The sequence below is a fragment of the Notamacropus eugenii genome, chromosome 2, assembly GCF_028372415.1.
Source record: "Notamacropus eugenii isolate mMacEug1 chromosome 2, mMacEug1.pri_v2, whole genome shotgun sequence".
Classification (NCBI taxonomy): Eukaryota; Metazoa; Chordata; class Mammalia; order Diprotodontia; family Macropodidae; genus Notamacropus; species Notamacropus eugenii.
This window is the reverse complement of record NC_092873.1, coordinates 59,638,742-59,654,685: the sequence shown is the minus strand read 5'-3', so window position 1 is coordinate 59,654,685 and position 15,944 is coordinate 59,638,742. Positions and strand designations below refer to the sequence as shown.

The 15,944-nt window shown below is 47.5% G+C and overlaps 1 protein-coding gene and 1 long non-coding RNA gene across 2 annotated transcripts in view; one reads left to right on the top strand and one right to left on the bottom strand.

The window, feature by feature from the left end:
• Positions 1–15,944, bottom strand: part of EFHD1 (EF-hand domain family member D1) — a 53,136-nt gene that overhangs the window by 28,688 nt on the left and 8,504 nt on the right. The gene's annotated exons all lie outside the window — the stretch shown is intronic.
• Positions 5,159–7,452, top strand: LOC140525286 (uncharacterized). Its single transcript, XR_011973993.1, has 4 exons — positions 5,159–5,345; positions 5,741–5,799; positions 6,299–6,448; positions 7,136–7,452. It is a non-coding gene; the product is annotated as an uncharacterized lncRNA (long non-coding RNA).

The window sequence follows — 15,944 nt, the reverse complement described above, 5'->3', positions numbered from 1 at the left end:
AGTAAAACAGAACTAACATTCAACCTGAGGTCTTCTGCCTCTGACTTTTCACCATGATATTGTTTAATTTTTCCCAAAGATTTTCTTGGATAATGATTCCTGTCATCCATGTAGATTAGAAATTGAAAAGATCAAGATTGAGTCATGTCTAACTTGATTCAGTTGTGGATGCCAAAAAAATGGAAAATGGATAAAAGAACAGATGTAGATATAGACCAAGGCATTTCTGATTCTGGGAGCCAAGATGGCAGAGTGACTGGTAACTGCTATCTCTCTCCCCTTGTTGACCTTGATGAGTCCAGATAATATCTCCCCAGGAAAAACCCTGGAATAGTGAGAGCAGCTGAAGGAGTAAACAGACTCTTAGCATGTGAAGCTAAGAAGATCGCTAAGGAGGGTCCCTCTTGCTGTGGCTAAAGGGGACTAGTGCAGGATTAGAGCTGATCCAGACAGCCCCACCTCAACAAACCGGGAGAAGATCCTGATGCCCAGGGGGGGGTGAAGCTAGCAACTGCCAACACCAGGATGCCAGCTGTGCCTCAGCACCCCAGGGGAATTGGGAAGACACTAGTGCAGACAGGATCACCAATCACTGAGCTTGCCTATGTGCAAGCTCAGCAGGAGACCTCCTGTGTTCAGACCATCCCTTCCCCACACTTAATGAGCTAGCTCCAGGGTAACTGCAGGGAAACCTAAAAAGACCTCACCTGACCTCTGTTTTCCAACACCAGCCAGTTCAGCACCAGGTAAGCTGCAGCATTTTAGCTTCTAGCTGAAAGAACCAGAGGCTACAACACACAAAGCCTTAAGTTTTAGGCACAAGAACTATGGGACAGAGCCCCCTGTGCCCCAAGACACAGTTAAAAGCCAGGAAAAGGGTGACTATCATGAGTAAGAAGCAAAGCAGAAAAGAAAAGACCATAGAATCTTTCTATGGGGACAAGGACCAAAACACAAATACCAAGGAGGTCAGCACTGAGACTGTACTCCCATCTGAAACTTCAGAAGGGAATAGATATAGACCAAAATCATTTCCAAAGGAAGCTTGACAAGTGTAAATACATTGTCAAAATAAGGAGACTAAAAGACTCTAGAAACCAACTAATGAGCAAATACTTTTTTGTCTTACCTTTATATAGTGCCTACTATGTGCCAGGTGTTATGATAAGCACTTTACAAATATCTCATTGAATTCTCAGGATCAAACTGGCAGACAGGTGTTGTTATTATCCCCTTTTTACCAAAGAGGAAACTGAAGTCCTAAGTACAAGTGACTCATGGTTCTATAGCTGAGAAATAGCCAGCCTTGAGATTTTTTTTTGAACTAAGGAACTAAGTACAAGAAAGCAAAAACAACAAAGAAGCATAGATGAAAATAGAACAGATTTCTAAGCCAAATTTCAGTTTGACTGTTTACAGGCGCCTTTGTCTAAGTCCTGTTTAAGGGAAGAAATGGCTCCAGAGCCCTCTTTTTTCACTCTGTGGTTTGTCCCTCTGTGGTCAACCCAATTCTGGTCCAGGAAGGGAGCAGAAAAGTGTTACAAGCCAAAGGTTCATCTCTTCCTTAATCATATAAGCTATCCCATCTTAAGAGTCCTAACACTCACTCAGGCCTGGGTTTCTCCCCTCTTGTGAATAACATTATCAGAAATTTTGATAGCATTTATAAATTTGCAAAGTCCTTTATAAACATTATCTCACAGAGTCCTCATCACAGCCCTGTGAAGTGGGTACTTTTGGCTTTATTACCTTCATTCTACAGATGAGGAAGCTGAGGCTTGAACCCAGGACTGCCTGCTGCCTAGCTGGGGGAAGACTCGTAGTGGCAGGAGAATTGGAAGGAATGTAATGTGGGTGGCTGTCGGGGCAGGGCTGAATAAAGGACAGTAGGATTTCATGGACTGTGATCATCTTAGAAGAGAAGATGAAGGATTACAGATTTATGGCTGGAACTTGAGGCCCAGAGAGGGAACACACATGAAGGGCCTACTCTGTGCCAGGGGCGGTGCAAGGACAAAGAACAAAATCTTCAGAATGAGTGAGCAGCCTCTGCCTTCCAAGCTCCTTGCCACTTTCTCACTTCGTGACCTTGGGTAGGTCACAGTCCCTCCTTGGTAAGAGGAGGAGGCTGGACTGGATGACCTCCAAGGTCCCCTTCGGCTAGGAGTCCCCCCTACCCTCAATCTACAGATGAGGTAACTGAGGCTCAGAGACCAGGGGTCAAGAACTGAGGCTGCAGAGAGAAAAAAGAATGATGCCCAGTGGAGTAGCCTGGTAGTGGCCAGTCCCCACTTAACCAAAGCTACCCCTTTCCATCAAGCTCCTCCCACCCCACTTTTGCCCCATGCACTACAGTCCTGGGCTGCGCTAAATATGGCTGAGATCAAGGGGGTGGTTGTGACCAGGGCACAGAGAGGAAAGAGCAAGTTTCAGCCTGGAAGTTTTTGTTCACAGCACAGACAGATACAAACAGGGAACCAAGCAGTAGTTTCCAGGAATGTTTGGCATCTGCCTGGAGGTTTTCTCCACACACCTTGGTTTTCTGTCCTCTCCCCAACTACCTGGGGCCCTTCAGATTTTCAAAACAAGAGACCATGGCAGGCGTAGTCCTTGGAGAGGAAGGACAGACCTGGACAATTCTTCATCTCTCAGGGGAGAAGAAAAGAGAAGGGGCCTGAAGGCTGTTATCAGCTAACTGGGGGGGCAGGGAAGAGAGGAACCTAAAAAACCAAACTCAAACCCAACCCCCAAACAACGGCAATTTTAAAAGAATGAACCTGGTCCAAAGGGAGGGTTTGACACAATAATTAGTTTCCAGATGGGCAAATAGGGAATAAATCATGAGTTCAGCAGAGGAAGCAATCTGGAACCACCAAGAATTCAACAGCTGCATAGACTGCGCACATAGAAAGTGACCCTGATAGGGTTATTGTGGTCATTTTAACAATAGCATTTACTAGTGTTTTAAGGTTTATAAAATGCTCTGCAGATGTTACTTAACTTGATCTTCACAATACCCTGGGAGCTAAGGTATAATTATTATCCCCATTATACAGAGTGGAAAAGTGAGGCTATTAAAACTGCTAGTTGTTATCATCATCATGGCTCTAGAGCTGGGAGGGAAATCTGAGGCCATGGAGTCCAACTCTCTCATTTACAGAAGGAGAAACTGAGGCCCAGAAAGGGGAAGCCCAAGATCAGTATGCTTCAGTGCTGGATTTGGATTGAGAGTTCAAATCTTGCCTTTGTCGTTTACTTGCTGTATGACCTTAAGCAAGTCACTATACCTGAGTGGGTCTCAGTTCCCTCAATTGTAAAAAATGAGGGGGTTAAACTTGAGGACCTCTAAGGACTTTTCTAGAGCCAAACCTATTGCTAAGGACAACATAGGTAGTTGGGGTCCAGAGGTGGATTTTGATCCCAGGTTCCAGGGCTCTCCACTATACCTGGATGGGAAGGCAGCCATGGGACTCCAGAGTCAGTCTGAAGGAAGAGGGATTCCCCAAAGAGGCACTGGGGGAGTCATAAGGTGAAACTCATTCCCCCTTCCCCAAGAAAATTGAGGACAGGGCAGAGCTCAAAAACATTAGCTCTCCTGAGCATCCCATAGGATCAAGACCAAAGCAAACTTGGGGCAGCTGGGGAAAGGACAAGGCAAATGGAGGAAGGGACTGAGATAGAGACCAAGGACCTGCCAGGGCAGAGAAGGAATGGGCCTGAAGTGAACAAGCAGATCCCAACCTCAGCCATCCCCCGTTGAGGGGGTGGGGATCCTTGCAAGCATCCCTTCTGTATCCTCTTGCTGGAGGGCCCATCACTCACACTTGCGGTCCTCTAACCCCCACCCCACCATCTCCAGGCCAGCCAAAGGCTCCCTCCCCTCTCCACTGTTTACATCTCTCAGATATTTGTAGGCTTATCATGTCCTGGGGTCACTCCTGCTTCAAATTCTCCTTCCTGAGGGTCTTTCGTCTTTCTCTACTTTTATCTTTCTGAGACATATTTAGGTATCTATCTTCTCGACTCCCCCATCTCTCTTCTCTCTCCAAGAAGGCTGAGAAAAGTGTCCAGGAGATGGAATGCAGAATATTGTTGAAGAGCCCCCAGTCCTACCCTGGGGTCTGCTTCCCCTCCTCTTAGTCCCAAATAGCAGTCTAAGTTTACCCACTTTTGGCAACTGGAGAGCTAGACCTAAACAGACTGTCCCAGTCCTCTGGGTCATGATAAATAATTAACAACATTTACTGAGTGTCTCTGATGAATTGCCGAAGACATCCTGCCAAACATGAACTAACTTCTTCAGGATCATAGATTTGGAGCTGGAAGGGACCTTAAGGGCCATCTGAGCTCACCACTCCCCCTCATTTTCCAGATGAGAAAACTGAGGCACACCATCAAACAGGCGGTAAATGGCAAAGGTGGGTCCCATCAGATTCCTGAGCATCAGTATTGTGTACACCCAGGGTGGCTACTGTGTCAACACAGGGAAGCCCCCAGGGCCTATTGAGGCCCCAGGATCCTAGGATAGGAAAGTGTCAGAGGCCAGGCTCTTCCAATCCCCTGATTTTACTAAGAAAGAAACTAAGGCCCAGGGTGGTATTAAGTGGGTGGTAATCTCACAGGCTTTGGGACTTGACCTCATCCCTACCCTGTGCTCTCTGATTGGTGGGCAGAGCCATGAATTCCATGTCAATTTGTGGGGCAAGGGGAGATATCAGCTTTGACATCTCCTTTGTCAGCTTGATACTCTTAGCCCCGCTTCTGCATCAGGCCTAGGGTTGGGTTCCCTCCCTCTTCTGATTCCTTTTCTGTATAGACTTCCCCCTTACATTGTAAATTTCCAGAGGGCAGCGACTCTTTCAGTATTTGCATCCCCAGTGCTCAGCACAGAACCTGAAGTATAATAGGCCTAGATTGGGGTGGGGTACCTTGGGCCACATGGGGCACTCTAGGTCCTCAAGTGCAGCCCTTTGACTGAATTCAAACTTCACAACTGTGAAGGTTGCAGAGTCCCCACCCTTGGCTAGATAAATATTGACTGATTGATTGAAGAGATTTGTTCAAGCATTGGTAGTAAGATTTGAACCCAGATCTGCTTGACTCCAGCCCTGTAGGTCTTATTTCTAATTTCCCTGTCCTCTCCATTGTTATCTGCCATAGTTCTGCAGGGGAAGGACCAGCCTGTCAGGTGCTTTGAATTTGCCAGAAGCAAAGAAACCAGAGAACTCAGTTTATTGGCTCTATGATTAATAAGGGTCACCAGGCTCCCAAATGAGGACTGATACAGAAGGGATATAATGACCCTCCAGCAGAATACAAGTCCTCCGTGCTTACTCTCCTCAAAGGTAGGGCTGACCTTGACTTTGCCTCTTTACTCCAGGAGACCAGAGCACATGTGGCCCAGGGAGGGAAAGCTTCATCGTCTGGGCTCCTGCGCTGCGGGGCTGCCTGCCATCCAGGCAGAGAGACTACAAGCCAAGAGACCCCACCTAAATCACTCAGCTGAGCTGGAATACATGGGTAGATGGGCCTCAAGTCTCCAGACTCCCTCCTTCTGAATAAATGTTGTTGACCTGGGACTCTGTACCTATGATTTAAATCATCTCTACCAGTAGCAACTCCGCCACTGCCTCTTTGGGGGTGCTGCTCCGAGTTTGATCTGCACTCCACATTGGGGAGATGAAAATGCTTTTAAAATGTTGTATTGACAAAAGTCCTTCTCTTTCTTTTTTTGGTCCAGATACAGGATTTCAGAGGTTCAGAGAACTCCCAGTTAAGAAACTCCATCTACCAAAACAGGTCAGCACTGGCTCTGCAACTTGGAAAGTGTCCCAAAGTCACATGGTCAGTAAGGATGGCCTTATCTGGGACAAAGTCGAAATCCCCCAGGCTAGACTTTACAGGTTCTGTCAATATATTTGAAGTCAAAACAAGTCTGGGACCACATTCATTTAAGAAGCTTTGTTCTGTAATTCTGGAACCCTAGAGACAAGGGGATAGGAAAAAATGTAGATGAGAAGCAAGCCTTCCCCTCCCCACACTCTTGCCTGGGGTTCCAAATGAAATCAGAAAATTAAGTTAATTTTTGTGAAATAGGAGAGAAAAAGAGCTGTGGGACAGCATGGCCCACTGGGGTTAGGATTCTGGGACAGTAACACACTTTACTGCTTTGGAGACCTTGGACAAAGAAGGGTCCAACTTTTTGGGCTCAGTTTCCTTCCCTGTAAAACAAGAGAGTTGCCCTAGAAGACCTCTCAGATCTTTTCCAACTCTAAATTTTTGTCCTTCCCCTCTCTAGGTACCAGGAGGGTTCAGGCAGCATCTGCTCCAGTGTCCATTGTTAAAGAGTCAAACTGCAAATCCAGTGGCTTAACACTGGGACTTCTGGTTCTGCTCACAAATACCACTGCCATTTTTCTTTTTAAAGGATTCTGACCAAAATGGCCAGGTGAGGTTGATCATGGTGGGCATGAAGTGAGCACCATTCTCCGGAATATGGAATACCTGAATTCAAATCTGTCGCACACAAAGCCCTGGACTGGCTTGTTTCCTTATCTTCAAAATGGCAATAAAAGTTAAGACTTGCCTCACAGGGTTGTCCTGAGAATGAAGAGACATTAACTGTGCTAGCTATTATTACTGGTGGAAGAAATGTCAGAATGAGAGGGGCTGAGGTTGAATGCTGGACTACAGAGTCAAAAACAAGGCAATCCCTGCCCCCAAGGAGCCAGCTCCCAGATAAATTAATACAGAATATGTACAAAATCCAGCACTCAGCACTTAGCATGTGCCTCAGCTGAGCATTTTGAATACGAAAGTCACCGGAAACAGGACTTGATCTCAAGGACCATGGCCCTGCAATGGATACACTAAGTGGATATAAAATGACTGAAGAGGGCCAATGCATTTGCAACTGGGGGAATCAGGGACAGACTTCCGGAGGGAGGGAACATTTGAGCTGAGCTCTGAAAGGAACAAGTGGTGCCAAGGGCTGAGGGTGAATGCTAGGCATGGGAGTAAATAGAGCCTGTGCAAAGTCACAGAGGTGGGAGATGTGATGCCATGTGGCTAGTAAGAATGGGGCTAACTCTTTCTGACAGTGTAAATTTATAACCTTTGCCATTTCTTTCTTCAGTGACCCTCCAGAGGGGCCTTCCAACAGCTGGAATCCTTCCTCCACAACTATTGGCATTTACTGGATACCAGGAGGAATACACCAGCTTTGCCATCCTTGGACTCCAGCTTAGTTCACATTCCCCTCTGCCAAGCACTCTATGCTCACCTGCTCTTCTCCCAGCTGGACCTCCCCTTCCCCACTCCAACCTCTCATCTCTTCCTTACAAGATCCTTGAGGGGGAGGACCCTTCTAAGTCTATCTTTATCTTCCTATGATGTGAGAGTACCTGGCAGGCATATAGTTGGTGCTTAATAAATGTTGGTTGATTGCTTGAATCCCTAGTCTACTGCTTGAGAGGAAAAGTCCAATCACAGAGGTAGCAACAGTGTTAGGACTAATTCTGTGTCTAACTCAAATTATTTTAAGCTGCCTCTTCTCCTAAGGAAGGCTGATCACGAGAGCCCTGAGATAGACTGGAGTGTGCCCACCTTTCCTTCTTATCACCCTTCCTTTAACTGAACCTTCCATCGCTGAGCTCCATTAACCTCTGCCCCATGCTAGGACCCTGCTCCCTTCCTCATCTCTGCCTCTTGGGATCTTCCCTCTTGGAGGCTCAGCTCACATGTCACCTCCTCTGGTAAGCCTTCCCTGCTCCCCCCCCCCACCTCTGATATTAACTCAACCCCTCCCCGCTCCAGTTACCCTGTATTTATTTCTGTTTGGGTTGAATCCCCCAAAGTGGAATCCCCCAAAGTTGAAAGCAGGGACTGACTGCTTCTGTGCCCAAGAGGAATGGAGAACTGTTCTAGGCACAGTGCTAGGCACTGACAATCCAAAGGCTGAGACCATCCCTTCTCCTGTTAAAGGGCTTACATCCTGATGGGGAGACAATGAGGAAATATTATGAAATTGGGGTGACCATGGACAAGGCATGGAGTGAAAAGCCACATAGAGGAGATCAGAGATCTCCTCCAATCACCTCTATGTGGGCCTAGCACACCGTAGGTACTTTATTAAAATTCATTAAATGGAGCAGGACCTTGGCAATGGCTCAGTTCTCTCCCTAGAGGCTAAATTAGGAAGGAAGCAGCAGTTTGGGGTAGAGTAGGAGAAGGGAAGGAGTTCATGAAACATGCGTTTCTTTGGGTTAAAGTTCCATCATTTTGGCAGAAGACTCCAGAATGGGCCACATGTCCATGACCTCATCATTCCAGACTCTTAATAAAAAGACACTGTAGTGCAGAGCATGAGGCTGCTACTTCCTCCCACCCTCTCTCTGGGGAGTTCAGAAGCCAGCTTGCAATTTTGTGCAAACTCTCTTGTTGGAGTTCAAGACTCGGGAAGTTCCAGGGACCAAGTCAACCATCTCCCCCACCCTCCTCTACTGAGTGGAGTGAAGTTGGCCACCCTGCCCTGATTCTCTGCCCCCCACCACTTTCTACTCTCTCCAGGCCTGGGACTGGGTTTCAGGGTGTTTGGATTCTCAGTTTAAATTTAGGGATTTTTCTTTGGTGGTCCCCATCATCCTGAGGCTGTGCTGGGATGCCTTAAAGGTGTTGATGGAGCACAGAATTTGGACTGGAGTGGCGAGTTCTAACTCTGGGACTCTTACTGAAAAAGGCAGTTTGGTACAGTGAGATCAGCAGGCCTGGATTCAAATTGCATTTTTGTTGCTTTCTATCTGTGGGAACTTGGACAAATCCTGTAATTTCCTTGGATCTCACCTTTCTGATGAACATTTCTGTAAACTGAGGGGATTGGATCAGGTGACCTAAAATACAATGAACCTATAGTAATGACAAGCCACTGTGCCTCAGTTTCCTCATCTATATAATGAAAAGGTGAGGCTGTGGTCTCTCAGATCCCTTTCAGTTCTGAGCTAGGATCCTTTATGCTAAGTTACAGTCAGAATGAGGAGGTATTTGGGAGGCAGTTACCACAGAGATAGAATTAGAGCTGTGAACAACACAAAGCTTGGCCCTTGGCTACAAGCTGGGAACACAATGTAATTAGACCTCAGCTCTGGAACTCACTCCCCTGAAAGGTCCATAGATCTAGGAGGCCCCTCAGTGATGAGAAAATGAGCTGAGGGGCCAGTGGAGTCCCTTGCCAGTTTGTGCCAGCAGAGGTGGGATTTGGATACAAGTCTTTCCAACTTGAAGTCTACTGCTCTACCCAGTAGGCCACACAGTCTTCTCCTTAGGGTAGGAGAGAGACGCTGATAAATATGATCCAGACAGTATGAGGGAGGGAGGGAGTTTTCTTAGTCCAATCTGTGCATTCACAAGTTTCCTCTCCAGTGTGAATTCTCTTATGTTCAGTAAGGGAGGAGTCCAGCATGGGAGCTGGGCCTCATTCCTTGCATTCCTGGCCTCTTTCCAGACTGAGCTGTTCAGTGTGTAAATGACCTAGAGTTCCCCTGGCCTCTGCTAGGCGGGGGCCTGCCTTCACCAGTAGCTGGTTTATACAGAGCAGGACCCCTCAGACAGAAAGGAAGCCCCACTGAGGGCAGGAACCAGCTTTCATTTGTTTTTGTACCTCTAGGACCCAGCCCAGTGCCTGGCACATGTTGATGCTGACCAATATCTGTGAACTTACTGCTTCTCCAACAGAATGGTATTCATACATATGTGTGTGTGTACATGATATATAATATTTATATGGCTTTTTGGACCGTGAAGTACTTTACAATTATTACCTCATTTCCATCAGCCCTGGAAAGTAGATGCTATAATATTATCTTGATTTTACAGATGAAAAAACTGAAGCTGGGAGAGATAAGGTGACTTGCCCACAGTGGCACAATTTGTAAACGTGTAAAGCAAGATTTGAACTCAGGTCTTCTTGACCTCCAAGTCCAATTCACCATTCATTGTGGTTTCTTGGTAGAGAATGCCCTAGGAGGGATGGGCAGAATGGAAGGGGCAGACTGGCTCATTAAGGGCCTAGACACCATCATGTCCAACCCCTTCATTTGAATATTTGAAAACTTGGGACTCGCCCCTCCCCCACCCCTGCACCCCACCTAGGTCCTAAGAGCCTAAGGGCAGGATCTGGTCTTCCTCCCGGCACTCCCAAGCCTGGAGCTCTATCCACTAAACTCTGAGGCCTGTGGGCTTTACAGATAAATTTGTCCTCAGGGAGTAAAAAGTCACTTCACTCAAAAGCTGTTTTTCTAGGTGGGATCCAATCATAATACGCCATTGTCTTCCCCAAAGGTCAACTCTTGACACAACAAAGGCCTGGGGTGGACCTGCTACTTGAGAGCTAAATCTGACTGAGCTGGCCTTAAAATAGAAAGCACTCCCATTTCCTTTTCAGGAGGCTCCCATTTTAGGGTCCCTGGCTCTTTGAGGCCCGTCTCACAACCACCCTAGGGTTCAAGGTTTATCAGTTCCATTTTACAGATGAGGACTGAGTCTCTCAGAGGTGCAAAAGGCTGGCCCAGGGCAGGAGGTAGAAGCCATCCCTACAGGGTGGGGTTTGTCCTTACTCTGACCACTTCCTTAGGGGGTGGGGACCCTCTCTGAAGTGGAATTTGACCTGCAGGCGGCTCATCCCAGCAGAGACCACGGAGGCTTCCCCTCCCTCTCCCTCCTCAACTCTAGGCCAGGTGGATTTTATCTCAGTAAAAATAATAGCTAACATTTGCAAGTTTGCAAAGTATATTACAAATATTATCTCATTTGATCCTCTTTCACAACCCTGAGAGGCAGATGCTATGGTTATTCCCATTTTACAGATGAGGAAAACAAGACAGGCAGAGAGGAAATGATTTGCTCAGGGTCACACAGGATTTGACTCCTCTCCTATTGATCAGGTATAATCCTGTCCGTCCCTCCCCCCCCCCCCCCCCCATCCCTAACTTTCCCTAGAAACTCTCCCAACTCTCCTTGAATTTTCCCAATTATTGGTCAAGGTTCTGGCATTCACCTGAGGCATCTACCCATCCCAGTTATCCTCTCAACTGTCCTTTCATCGTGGCCTCCCAATTGGATCTCCTTGGCTACTTCCCACCCCTGATCCTATCTAGACCCTATTCTCCCTTGGCATTGTGGTCCAGGTCCCTGGCATTCCTGGTCCTTCTTGGTTACCTCCCAGACTGCTTAGCCACTCCTAGATCCTTCCCACAGTCTTTCTGTAGATAAGATCCATCTAGCCTCCATTATAGTGCTCAGATTCTGGCCAATAGGGTGGATTTTTAGAATCACGCCCACCCTTCCCTCCATTGGTGTTTTGATAAATCATGTCTTTGGCTTGAGTCAAATTCATTCGGGCAGGACCCGTGTGTCCCCATTTCAAGGTCTCAGTATCCCTAAACCTCAACACTATCACAGATACCCCTTAAATGCAGGTCCCCCTCACCTCTCAATGGCCTCCCCTCTTCTAATCTCTCCCCAGACCAATTCAGCCTCCTCCTGGCAGTCAAATGACCTGACCTGGTCACTACCCCACTCAATAAACTACAGTGGCTTCCTACTGAACCCCAGAGTTGGAAGGGACCCCCAAAGTCATCTAGTCCTGTTGTACAGAAATCTGCCCTCCAGTGGATGGGACCAGCCAAGGGGATGAGGGCCTCTAATCAAAAATCAGTTCTTTACTTGGCTGTTAAAGCTCACCCCAGCCCAACTCCAACTGGCCTTTCCAGGCTTTTAACTAACTAGTCATTTCCCTTCAGGAATTCTAAATTCAAGCCTAACTGGTTTTCTTGTTGATCTTCACCACTGGCTCTGGAGACAGGACCTGGGTTCAACTGCCACCTGACACTTCCTACCTGCGTAACCTTGGGCAAGTAACCTTGGTGATCAGAGACCACCTGAACATCTCCCCTGCCATGGTTCCATCATCCCAAGCAGCCCTCTTCCCCAGACACCATGCATGCACCCTGTCTCAAAGGATCACAGATGGATTGCCAGAAGAGACACTGGAAGAGAATTGGAGGCCCTTGGGTCCAATCCCTTCATTTGACAAAAGAGGTGAATGGCCCAGGGTCACAGAGGAAACAAGACTGAGGCAGGATTTGAACTCGGGTCTTTGTGAAGCTAGGGACAGCTAAATAGTGCAGTAGAGTCAGAAAGACCTGAGTTCAAATCTGACCTCTGACACTTCCTAGATGTGTGACCCTGGACAAGTCACTTAACCCTGTTCACCTCAGTTTCCTCACCAGTAAAATGAGCTGGAGAAGGAAATGGCAAACTGCTCGAGCATCTCTGCCAAGAACACCCCGAATGGGGCCACAGAGAATCAGACAGGACTGCACAACAACTTTGTGAAGCCCAAGGTTTTTCTCTTCTCCAACATTCCACCCCTTTTTATCCTCTTCATCTTCTACCCTCTAACAGCATGTACCTCACCTTACCCCAGCCCTCTCTCCATCAATCATGACCTTCTCTGGCACTTCCCAGACTTAGCCCTTTGGTCTCCTCTCTCCTTTATTTTGCATTTGCACATCCAGTGGCTTGGCACATTGTAGGAGCCTGAGGAGTCTTTTCATTCATTTATTCCTTCCTTCCTTCCCTCTCTGGGCCTCAGGCTTCGCTTCTCCAGACTGTTTCTTTAGGCAGTCTCCACCTCTCTGGGCCTTCCTTTGTTCCCTCATCTATAAAACAATGGGGTTGGACCTGAGGTCCCCATGGCTTGTGATTTATGGTCCAATGATGTTCCTCTCCCTTTGACACATTTTCAAGCCTCCTCCCAGTTCGCTTTGATCCCCAAGAGCTCTTTAAAGTCTTGAGAAGGGAGCACAACAGCCCAGATGTGGTGAGCCCAGAGCTCAGCCTAGAACTAGCTCCTCCCTCCTGGGCACTGGCCCAAGATCGTATTAGATTTTTGGTTTTGGTGGCTCCTCCATCCCTATACTGACTCTTCCTTCCCTTAGAGCCCTCAGGCCATTTTCACTGCAGTCCAATCCCACCCTAGCGCCCCCCCCCCCCCCACCATGATTATCTGTTGGTCCACTACATTTCATCTCATTACAACCAGCCTTTCCTTCTGGCCTGGAGACCTCTTGGGTCCCAAGCACCTCTCCTGGATTTTCCTCCAAAATGGCAATAAAAGGGCTGACAGACACAGGACCCCACTGATGCTCCCCTAGACATCCCACTCTAGCTGGAGTTCATCTGCCACCATGATTCTGTCTACTCATTTAACCAGCTGATTCTACCCATCAATGTCCAATCTGTCTCCTCCTCCTGTCCACCAGGATACCACTAGAGGCTTGGCCACAGGCTCCACCACAATCTAGGCATCCCTCCCTCTTTGGCACTCCCTACCCCCCACTCCCACCCCATTCAACAGCCTCAAATATCTGTGGAGGGAAAGGAGAGGTTGCCATTATGGACTGTTCTTGATCTGTTCTAGACTCCTCCAAAATGCTCACAAACCAACCTTTCACATGCAAATACTCTACTGGTGGATGTGCCCTCTCACAGTGCAGATCATATCCTCTCAGTGCCTACTGACCATCCTGGGTGACTCCTCCTCCTCCTCCCCAAGAGCTTGCTACCAGGCACACCCAAGTGCCGAGGTCTTCCTCCCTTTGTCTCTGCATCACCCAGGTACCACTTTAGTGCCCAGGCTGCCTCCCCCCCCCCCACTTCTCATAGGGACAACTCATCTTTCTATCACACACATCCAAGGAATCCAGAGCCTTTCAGAATGCCACATTATAGACAGAGACCAGCAGCTGCCTGTGGCGCCAAGCGGGAAGCCCAGTTCCTGTTCTGCCCAACACTGCCATGATGAAAATAATAATAATGGTGGTGATGAAGACAGCAACAGTAACAACCCAGCACCCTGGAGGGAGGAGGGAGGGACTGTAAACAAGGTGAGGGGTTCAGATCTGAGAAAGCCAACTGGCCTGGGTTCAAATCCTGTCTTGGATGTTTTCTCCTTGCTACAGGAACATGGCCAAGTCGCTTAACCTCAGCCTGCTTCAGTTTCCTTACCCTTTAGATGAGGTAAAAACCAGCCCCTGGCTCCCAGAATGGTTGTGAGCACCCAATGAGCTCATGCATGAAAAATATTCTGCAACCTTAGATTAGACCTCTTAGCACTTAAACACATCCAGATGTGTGCAGGTAACACATACACGTATACCAAGCTTGAACATACCCTGTATACATATAAATGCAAAGTTTAAACACCCCTATACACATGTACCTGAATGTATTATATACATGTGTACACACGTATGTGGCATGACCCAGTCAGGAAGACCTGAATTCCCTGGCTCTGTGACCCCAAGCAGATCACCTGCCTCAGGCTTATCTGTTTCCTTATCTGTTGACAGTTTCCTCATCCATAGCACCTACCCCCCAGGGTGATTATGAGGAAAAAGTGAGTTAACATTTATAAGCTCTTTGCAAACCTTAAAGCTCTGAGGAAATAACAGCCGTTGTCAGAATGCTATATAAATATGGACAGAGTAGGAGACACAGTCAACAAGCCCTGGGTTCAGATCCTGCCTGACTCATCCCTAGTCTCTAAATGACAGAGCAGCTACCCCCTGCATTCAGCCAATTTTCTCCTCTGGAAGGTTTCAATAGCAGCCCTTGGATTGGGGACCATGGACAGCATCTAGACCAGAGGGAAGGGTGAGGGAGAGGGTGGGGGGATTCCCAACCTTATGTCACAGCCCCAGCACCTGGCAGGGTGGTAAAGCCTGGGTAGGGAAGGAGTCCTTCTCAGAACAACATTTTGTTTTTTTAAAAAGTCATGATCAAAGGGAAGAATATGGTAAAAATAAGTAAATTTTCCCCCATTCACAGGACCCCTGAAATCTCTCTAGGGACCCTGGGCTAAGACCCTCTGAGCTGCATCAATGCCCTCATTTAACACCCTTCCATTGCTTTCTCCTTCAAAATTCCCATAGCCTTGGATTGATCCTAGTCCATCTAATCCTGACCCTCTTTTACAGATAAGGAAACTGAGGTACAGAGAAGCTAAGAGGTTTACCCCAAATCACACAAGTGGAATGATATTTAGCAGTAGAGGGGATCTTAGAGGTCACTGGGTCCAGCTTAAGATGGACTTACAGATAGGAAACTTAGGTTGAGAGGTTAACTGATTCACCTAAGGTCATCTGGATGTTTTAGGCAAGATTCAAATTCAGGTCTCTTTGCCTGAATTGAAACTGAGTCCAGCCCCGTTGTTTATGATTAGAGAACTAGACGTGGGCAGAGATTTAGATCTTTTCCACTACCTAGCCTTTATGATAGCTGGGACTTGTTCCAGTCCTGGGATGAAGTCCTCAATGGGCCTTTGTTGAATGAAGCAAATGTGGCTGGACCCAGACAAAGGCTGCCCAAAAGGTAAGCAATGGGCAGGTCACCCCGGGGGATATGACTGTCTTCAGGAGAGTCCATTGTCCCTTGAGCTGGGTTGGAAACATAGTACATCAATACTGAAAATCTGGTGAGCTGAACTCACACATGTCAGTAATGGGGACGAATCTTTGCAAGGACCAAAGATTAGAGTGGGGATAGAGACCAGGGGTAGGGGAAGAAAAGAAATCCAAGTGGGCATGAGCCAGAAGCCAAGCTAGGGCAGTGGAAGGGTATGTGCAGACATCTAGATACCAACACCCTCACTATGGGAACTGGCTTTTTCTTAACTTGGGAACTGAAGATTTGCCTAGAGCAGGGCAGACAAGGGCCCAAGATGCCCAAGAAGAAGCAAAATACGGAGCAAAGAGTGCCCCACTTGGAGTTGGAGGACCTGAGTTGGAATCCTGGATGGGCTACTTCTTACTGGTATGACCTTAAGCAAATCAAAACCCTAAAGTTCCGCAGACCTGAAATGGCTAATCTAGAAAATGAAGAGAGTG